The sequence below is a fragment of the Leptodactylus fuscus genome, chromosome 4 (assembly GCF_031893055.1).
Source record: "Leptodactylus fuscus isolate aLepFus1 chromosome 4, aLepFus1.hap2, whole genome shotgun sequence".
NCBI lineage: Eukaryota > Metazoa > Chordata > Amphibia > Anura > Leptodactylidae > Leptodactylus > Leptodactylus fuscus.
In genome coordinates, this window is record NC_134268.1 from 209,171,982 (window position 1) to 209,182,259 (window position 10,278).

Genomic DNA, 10,278 nt, shown 5'->3' on the forward strand with positions numbered 1-10,278 from the left:
GTTACAGTCTCACTAAAGACAACTGGCCTAATAGTTACAGTCTCACTAAATACAGCTGGCCTAATAGTTACAATCTCACTAAAGACAACTGGCTTAATAGTAACAGTCTCACTAAAGACAACTGGCTTAATGGTTACAGTCTCACTAAAGACAACTGGCTTAATAGTTACAGTCTCACTAAAGACAACTGGCTAGTGGTTGCAGAGGCTGAAAAGGAAACTGGTTTTCTAGTTATGTAACAGTCTTTTAAGAAAAGGCACAGCTTACATTTTAAGAAGCAATGTTGTCTTATTGAGTTACAAGATCTCAGTGATGATCCTTCAGGCGTTTATGATCTTACAAATACGGCAGTACGAGTGACTAATCCCCAGTTTTATCCCTTGACATCTCGTACTCCAGCTTTAGAACAATTTCGTATAGCTGTTGAAAGGGATCTTACCAAACTGCATGATAAAGTTCGTTCCCTGCCCATGAAGGATAATCTGACTAAAATGGAAAGGTTGGAACTTAAAAAGTAGCAAGAATGTGATAAACTAGTGATAAAAATGGCGGACAAGGGCGGTAAGGATGTCGTCCTTAACAAGGACGACTACCTAGAATCTGTCCTAAAAATTCTTAATGACACCACAACCTATAAAAAGTTACAATCAGATCCAACTGAGCAATTTTCTTTGTCCTTACAAAAATTGATAATGGAGGGAGTTAAATTGGGGGTATATACAGAGAGGGAGGCTAAATTTTTGACAACTGAATATCCGGTAACACCGATATTTCACGGTCTGCCTAAGGTGCACAAGGGTGTTCTCCCCCCTCCTCTCAGACCCGTTATCTCCGGTATAGGGTCCTTGAATGAGAACATCTGCGATTTGGTAGACCAAATTTTACAGCCACTGGTCACTAGAATACTGGGGTATATCAGGGATTCCAAGGAGATGCTTAGGGTCTTTAACAACTTTGAGTGGAGGGGGTAGCACACCTGGCTAACCAGTGATGTCGCCTCTCCGTATTCCTCCATCCCTTATACTATAGCACTATTGGCACTTACAGACCATCTAAAGACATTTTCAGATTTCTCACCAGGTGTATGTGAGTTTATAATCAGCGTCGTCGATTATCTCCTCCACCAAATTTGAGGGGTGCCAATGGGGGCAAAGTTCTCGCCCTCATTGGTAAATTTGGTTATGGCATGGTGGGAGGAGAAATGTATCTTCCATGCCAGCATGGAAGCCGGGGTCACGGGGGCTACGTTGCAGGTCTCTCGCGCACAAGCGGAACGGGGCCGCGGACGAAGTTGCGGGTATTGCTAGTAAAAAATAATCTCGGTATACTTAACCAGGAAGAAAATTCGAATGTATTATTATTAGAGATGAGCGAACACTAAAATGTTCGAGGTTCGAAATTCGATTCGAACAGCCGCTCACTGTTCGAGTGTTCGAATGGGTTTCGAACCCCATTATAGTCTATGGGGAACATAAACTCGTTAAGGGGGAAACCCAAATTCGTGTCTGGAGGGTCACCAAGTCCACTATGACACCCCAGGAAATGATACCAACACCCTGGAATGACACTGGGACAGCAGCGGAAGCATGTCTGGGGGCATAAAAGTCACTTTATTTCATGGAAATCCCTGTCAGTTTGCGATTTTCGCAAGCTAACTTTTCCCCATAGAAATGCATTGGCCAGTGCTGATTGGCCAGAGTACGGAACTCGACCAATCAGCGCTGGAGGAGGCGGAGTCTAAGATCGCTCCACACCAGTCTCCATTCAGGTCCGACCTTAGACTCCGCCTCCTCCGGCAGAGCCAGCGCTGATTGGCCGAAGGCTGGCCAATGCATTCCTATGCGAATGCAGAGACTTAGCAGTGCTGAGTCAGTTTTGCTCAACTACACATCTGATGCACACTCGGCACTGCTACATCAGATGTAGCAATCTGATGTAGCAGAGCCGAGGGTGCACTAGAACCCCTGTGCAAACTCAGTTCACGCTAATAGAATGCATTGGCCAGCGCTGATTGGCCAATGCATTCTATTAGCCCGATGAAGTAGAGCTGAATGTGTGTGCTAAGCACACACATTCAGCACTGCTTCATCACGCCAATACAATGCATTAGCCAGTGCTGATTGGCCAGAGTACGGAATTCGGCCAATCAGCGCTGGCTCTGCTGGAGGAGGCGGAGTCTAAGGTCGGACCTGAATGGAGACTGGTGTGGAGCGATCTTAGACTCCGCCTCCTCCAGCAGAGCCAGCGCTGATTGGCCGAATTCCGTACTCTGGCCAATCAGCGCTGGCCAATGCATTCTATTAGCTTGATGAAGCAGAGTGTGCACAAGGGTTCAAGCGCACCCTCGGCTCTGATGTAGCAGAGCCGAGGGTGCACAAGGGTTCAAGTGCACCCTCGGCTCTCCTACATCAGAGCCGAGGGTGCGCTTGAACCCTTGTGCAGCCTCAGCTCTGCTACATCAGAGCCGAGGGTGCGCTTGAACCCTTGTGCACACTCTGCTTCATCAAGCTAATAGAATGCATTGGCCAGCACTGATTGGCCAGAGTACGGAATTCGGCCAATCAGCGCTGGCCAATGCATCCCTATGGGAAAAAGTTTATCTCACAAAAATCACAATTACACACCCGATAGAGCCCCAAAAAGTTATTTTTAATAACATTCCCCCCTAAATAAAGGTTATCCCTAGCTATCCCTGCCTGTACAGCTATCCCTGTCTCATAGTCACAAAGTTCACATTCTCATATGACCCGGATTTGAAATCCACTATTCGTCTAAAATGGAGGTCACCTGATTTCGGCAGCCAATGACTTTTTCCAATTTTTTTCAATGCCCCCAGTGTCGTAGTTCCTGTCCCACCTCCCCTGCGCTGTTATTGGTGCAAAAAAGGCGCCAGGGAAGGTGGGAGGGGAATCGAATTTTGGCGCACTTTACCACGCGGTGTTTGATTCGATTCGAACATGGCGAACACCCTGATATCCGATCGAACATGTGTTCGATAGAACACTGTTCGCTCATCTCTAATTATTATCCAGAGGAATTAGTTTTGTCTGAAAGAGAGGCAGAACATTAGGCAATTATTTATCTCTTAGCCTCAAGTTTCTAAAACCTGGCTTTATACCAAGGGTTTTCATAAATGTGGTCTAAGTAGGTGTCAAACATGCAGATACTACGTGGACAAAGCAACTCAATGTAATAACACATCCAATACAATGTCTTTTAATATTAATAATTTCATGAATTGCTTGACAGATCACGTGGTGTATACGGTGTCCTGTGCCTCCTGTAATATGAACTATATAGGATGTACTATCAGATCTCTGAACACATCCAAAGTATATACAACGAAAATTCAACAAAAATTACAGGAGTCACTAGATACTATAGAGATATACATAATCGGGACCTAGCCTCATTTAGAGTTAAAGCGATTGAAAAAATAATAAGGCCAGTGAGGAAGAGCGATTGGGAACATCTTGTCCGTAGTAGGGAAGCCTTCTGGATTTTAAAACTTGAAACACGCTATCCAGCAGGAATGAACCAAAAGAATGATTTATCCTATATTTATAAATATTAGTTTGCACCACGTATATACTGTATATATTTACATCTAATACATCTAAAGACACGTACTTATTCATTACTTGAAATGACATCTTAATGCTTCATGCGTATCTAATAATATCCTTTAAGATGGGGACACGGTGCCATTATCTATGGATATTTCATTTTAAGGGATCTGGATTGCACAGATAGATCACATTCATGTACAAAACTTTTATTATTCCATCTAACATCTGTCAATTAATTGGTTAGAACCTAATTATGTTGGTGCGTTTATGTTCATAATATTTACAACTAGCTTTTACCCGCGACTTCGTCCGCAGAACCCCGACCCCCTGCGGGACCCACCTGGAGCGGTGTGCAGGCTTGTTCCTTTGCCTTGTGTCCCTTTTTCCCCCTACCCCATGCCCCCTTCCCCCGTCTTACTTACCCCGTGCCCCCCCACCCTGTGGGCTGCTGGAACTGTTTACCTCCTCTCCCTCCTGGCGCCCACCACCCCCCTTTCTCCCTACCCGCTTCCCCATGTGGTCACTCCTTCCTCCTACCCTGTGCCCCTTTGCCCCCCAGGAACGTGCCCCCTTCCTCCCCTAACCTCATGCCCCCTTCTCCCGTGTTACCTACTCCGTGCCCCCTTTTTCCCCCTACCCCATGCCCCCTTCCCCCGTCTTACTTACCCCGTGCCCCCCCACCCTGTGGGCTGCTGGAACTCTTTACCTGGTCTCCCTCCTGGCGCCCGCCTCCCCCCTTTGTCCTTACCCGCTTCCCCATGTGGTCACTCCTTCCTCCTACCCTGTGCCCCCTTTTCCCCCCACCAAACCCTGCTGACCGTGTGTCCCCTTTCCCCCTACCAACCTGTGGCCCCGTCCTCACCACACCCTGGGCTTCCCGTGCACCGATGTTCCGACTTGTAGTATCCAGAGACGGCAGACGCTGCGGGACAGCTGGCTGAACCGGCGTTCCAGAGCGCGGCACGGCAGAGTACTGCGGTCCTGTGGTGAGGCCACACAGGTGAGGCAGCGTATGGACTTGTCGCTGGTCCAGAGTAGAGGCCCTTGTGCAGGACACTCCGGACCTCTCAGAGATGCCATGTTGGTGTGGACGGTGGCTGGACGATAACTCCGCCCACATAGAGAATCAGCACCCAATCAGGTGAGCTGCTGAAAGGGCTGGGATGACGTCATCCCAGGTCCTACAGCGTGCCAGGTCCTGCAGCGAATTGAACCGTGAGAAGCACCGGGCACGGGAGTGAATTGCGGTGGTGTACGGGAATTCCATGTAGCCTATCGTTCAATCCGGGACCCAAGGTAAGTATGTGCGCATTTTCAGACAAATCCGTTCGCCTGTGTAGGTGTGATTGAGGAACAAACATCCAAAAACACAAACATCCAAACACACAAACATCCAAACACACATACTTTCACCTTTATAAAATTAGTAGGATGCTATTTACATAGGTTGTGTTTCTAAATCTTATACACACCATTATCATTTTATAGTTGCAATTTATGAAGCCGTATTTGCACTATCCTTGTTATACTCAACATCTTATAATAGTTTTCCTCTTTATAGAGTGACATTATTGTAGTGTAGTGTGTATTTGTATATATACTGTCATCGAGTTTGGAGTGCTTTTTCTATACACTTACCGTGTCCGGGATTCCCGTGTGCTTCTTCTCTTCTTTTCTCTTGCCTTTCATTGGTCAATAAAATCACGTGCTCCATAGAGTAATATCTACGCATGCGTGGGGGGTGATATTTCGGCCATTTTTATTGTGGGCAAAGACCGACTTGATGTATTGCAGTGCGAACTCCTCGTATAGAAAAATGAAAGCTAAAGGTTTCTTTGTTTCTTTTCTTCCTATGAGTAAGGAGCGTTTTTTCGGTTCCGAAACGCGTCAGCCATACGCTTTTCTTCCCACCATCATGGACTATTGAATTTATTTTTATTGGACTATGTCAAGTTCCTGAACTTCATGAATAAAGGTTAAGTTTTAAACCGGGACCGACTTCTGGATATATTTTCGTGTCACAGCTTACAGAAGTCAGTCCTTGCACAGATTAGAGTCTCAGTACCACACAGTACTTTGCAAAACTTCACTCACAAGGGCACCCACAAAGTTGTAATCCATTGCTAGATGCCCACAGTCATTTGTCCTCCTCGGAGTGGATGTCCGGCATCAACCCTCTAAATTCAGTTGAAAGTGTAACATGTAATACTACATGTCACCTGTAGTGGCCACTGTTTGCCAGGGCGCCTGCGGCGATCCTCTGATCTATGCGCCTGTGATGACACAACTCTTCTTTAAAGATCTACCACCACTTCACAGGGGATATTAAAGGGGTTGTCCACAATATGGCCTAAGGATAAGAAATGTCTTTCTAGTGGGGCTGAGAGCTAATACTGATATGACAACCCAGAAGATGAATGGTGACCTCAGCAATTTCAGTTCTGTTTCCCAGAGCGCTGACCCAGACATGTGGTAAGAGGGAAAATCCTGATGAAGTGAGTGATAGGTCATATTGCTGACAAACCACCAACCGGGTCACACGTCCATCTATCTAGGAACAGCGTCTATCAAAACTAGCTGAGATGTCACAGTACCTCTAAGATGTTGTTCACACACTTACGTAAACTTGGCCATACACATTAGATTAACCCCTAAGCATGCAGCAATATTTTTCCCTCTTCCTTAGGGTTGCATTTCTAAAGCCATGTCTTTTTTTATTCCTCTATTGAGCTGTTTTAGGACTTGTTTTTTGTGGGATGTTATGTAGTTACATAGCTGATAAGGTTGGATTAAGAGACTTGTTTTTTGGGTTTTTTTTTATGTAGATTGTGAGCCCCACATAGAGCCCACAATGTACATTTTTCCCTATCAGTATGTCTTTTTTTTTTTTTGGAATATGGGATGGAAATCCATGCAAACACGGGGAGAACATACAAGCTCCTTGCAGATGGTTTTATGCCCTTGGCGGGATTTGAACACCAGGACACCAGCGCTGCAAGGCTGCAGTGCTAACCACTGAGCCACCGTGTGGCCCCTGAGACTTGTTTTTTGTGGGATGTTATGTAGTTACATAACTGATAAGGTTGGATTAAGAGACTTGTTTTTTGTGGGATGTTATGTAGTTACATAGCTGATAAGGTTGGATTAAGAGACTTGTTTTTTGTGGGATGTTATGAAGATACATGGATTAAGAGACTTGTTTTTTGTGGGATGTTATGTAGTTACACAGCTGATAAAGTTGGATTAAGAGACTTGTTTTTTATGGGATGTTATGTAGTTACATAGCTGATAAGGTTGGATTAAAAGACTTGTTTTTTGTGGGATGTTATGTAGTTACATAGCTGATAAGGTTGGATTAAGAGACTTGTTTTTTTTGTTTTTTTTTTTATGTAGATTGTGAGCCCCACATAGAGCCCACAATGTACATTTTTCCCTATCAGTATGTCTTTTTTTTTTTTTGGAATATGGGATGGAAATCCATGCAAACACGGGGAGAACATACAAGCTCCTTGCAGATGGTTTTATGCCCTTGGCGGGATTTGAACACCAGGACACCAGCGCTGCAAGGCTGCAGTGCTAACCACTGAGCCACCGTGTGGCCCCTGAGACTTGACGCTGTGCGAAAAAAACGCTGCAACGCATTCTGTTTTTTACCACAGCATTTTTCATTGCATTTTCACAGGACTTTCCTCTGTGGAGTTTCTGCCCCTATTACACCTACACGGGAATTGCCAGCGTTTCCGTAGGTATAATGGACATGTTGCGATTTTCAAAAACACAGCTTTCCCACTACAGATTTTTTTCTGCCATGTGTGGATGGGATTAGCCAGAATCTCATTCACTTTGCAGGGAATATATTACACAATGTTTTCGCAACGTGAGGCTTCAGCCTTAGTCATTCATTTGGACATGTCCGGACTCGCTCATTACTATTTGGCACACAGCGACTGGGTTAACCTTCAGAAACGTGAGTGGTGCAGTGTGAGGTCATCGGTGATGTCACCCCCCGTGTAAACGTGTATGCACCACTCCAGCTCTGGTAATAAGTTACTAGTCAGTGAAATTTCACTGTTCCTCATTCAATGACTGACAAACCAATGTACTTATCTACTCTAAATATTAACACACATCACACCCTCTCCTTGAGCAAGGGGACGCCAGGCACAATGACATCATGTTACAGCGACTTCTCCTAACAGATTTGCTAGCGCCATGTTTACATCTTGATAAATGGTGGGATCTTATATCCCTTCAGTCCTTGCATTGGGCACATGTTGGACTTGATAAAGGTCCGTGGCCCAGATCCGCACCTGCCCAGAGAGCGACACACACCCAGTGAACCCCACGTAGGAGGGCCCAGAAACCCACTAACTTTAGAATGTAGTCCCAAAGAACCAGATAGTCTTGAGTAGTAGATGAACAGGAGGGGAATCCAGGGAATTCGTGTAGACACTCAAGGAGCAGATTCGTGGTCAGGCAAGCCAAGTCAGTAACTGGAGGTCACGTAGCAGAAGACAGAGGAAGAGGCTAAGTCAAGGTAGCCGGGTCACACACAGGAGGTAAATGGAGTAGCCAAATCAGGATCCAAAAGGGAGGTCAGGTGGAAGCCGAAGGTCATACACAGGAGGTCAGGAAGGTGCCAAATTGGAATCAGGGAGGAGAGGTCTGGAAAGCCGGGTCATACACATCCAGGGACAAGGTAAGGAGGCAGGAGGTAGCAGGGCAGGAGATAGGGAACAGAAGAGGCGCGTTGGTGGGGGAAACGAATAACCAGCGATGGGCTGAAACCAAAATGAGGCCTAAATAGCCTTAGGCCCGCCGCTGACCCCCCTGACCCCAAAAGTGCCAGTCCCAATGCTAGGGGGAAACCAGAACCTCCGCACGTTCAAGCAGAGGCCTCCAGCCTACCCCAGCGCCGGAACAGGCCGACACTCCGGCGCTGGATAGGGCTCGGGTCAGGCGCCTCCACGCAGCACAGCGGAGTGCATGGCCCATCCTAACACCCACACAATTGGCACGGCAATAATATTACTTGTATTGTAATAACCTGATTTCATATCCACGTGAATTTGGTCACCTGTGTCATTAAAGTTGCCATTATTTCAGCTAACAAAACTGGAACATTTAGTCCCATCGCCAGGAGCACCCAAAAATGGGGCATTGTGATGTGACAATGGGGCATTATGTCATCACAGTGGGAATGAATGACATCATAATGTGTCACTGCGACATCACAAAGGGCCTTATGATAACACAATGGTGCTTATTAGATGCTTATGACATCATAATGGGACTTTATGAGATCACAATGGGTCGTTGTGATAAAACAAGGAAACATGGGTGCTGCCCTAGTGTAATCCAGGTAAATAACATGCGTACCCCAATATTGTGTCTGTGTCATATGGCACAGACACAATATACTGCCCTGTGGATGATGCCTAAGTCTACGTTCCGCCACCTAAGCCCATGTTTTATACTATCTGCCGATACAAAGGGCTACGTCAATATCGGTGCATTACATTAGAGGAGAACATAGATCCCTATCACAGTATCAGGGCTGGCTATGTATAGCTTGTATAGAGGTGGAGTTATCTCTAGTCATACATTAGATCAGCTCAATGAAATAGGGGCAGGAGAATGACCTCACGTCCCAGTTTTTGGCAGCAGTATAAATGCTGAGTCTTCTCCATGTGACTGACTAAAGACGTTTTGGAATTTCTGCCGCTTACATAAGGTAAGGTCTGGAGTACAGAAATGTATTATATCAGCATTGGAAGGGTTAATGTAAACCATGTACTGTATATATAGCATTGCCTTTAATCGTGTTTCCATCATGCTGTGATGTTACGTATAGGAGAAGCTTATTGACCCCAATCATAGAGGCTTGTAGAGATCCCCGAGGACTCACTTAGCTAAAGAGAGTCTCACTCTGGAGGACCCAACACGTCCATCCATTACATTCATATCAATAGGAACTGTGTAATGATCCATTCCTCCTGTGGAGGCGCTGTAGTAAATGACCATTAATAATATATTCCCATGTACTCTGAGGAGGAGGGGCCTGCTGTGATCAGCTGATTACCCAATGTCATAAAAAGTGATTTCCCAAGTGGTCACTAACTTTTTAACCCCTTTGGTTCCATTTATCGGTTTTCGTTTTTGACTCCCCAAACCCCATAACTTTTTTATGTTTAGGTTCACAGAGCCATATGAGGGCTTAATGTTGGCAGGACAAATTGTTCTTCATCGTGGTACCATTTATTATTCTGTACAATGTACTGGGAAGCTGGAAAAAAACTCAAAATGGGGTGGAATTGGAGAAAAAGCGTATTTGTGAAGAATCCGCCTCCAATTCAGCATTAAATTCCATTGTGTGAACACTCACTAAGGGGCAGAATCTCCTGCTTTCTCCATGTGATGTCTATGGGAGAGTTAGGGGGAGTTCACACGGAGTAACGTGCCACGTGATGTGGCACGTATACGCCGTGTGAGACTTTGCGGGCTACCTGCCTACCATCCCATTGTTTTCAATGGGAGCATGGATCGTATGCACTGCGTTATTTTGCGGCCGCAAAATAACGCGGCGTTTACGATCCACGCTCCCATTGATTTCAATGGGAGTGTGTACGGCCCACAAAATCTCACACGGCGTATACGTGCCACTTCACGCGGCACGTTACTCCGTGTGAACTTACCCTTAGTCCCTATC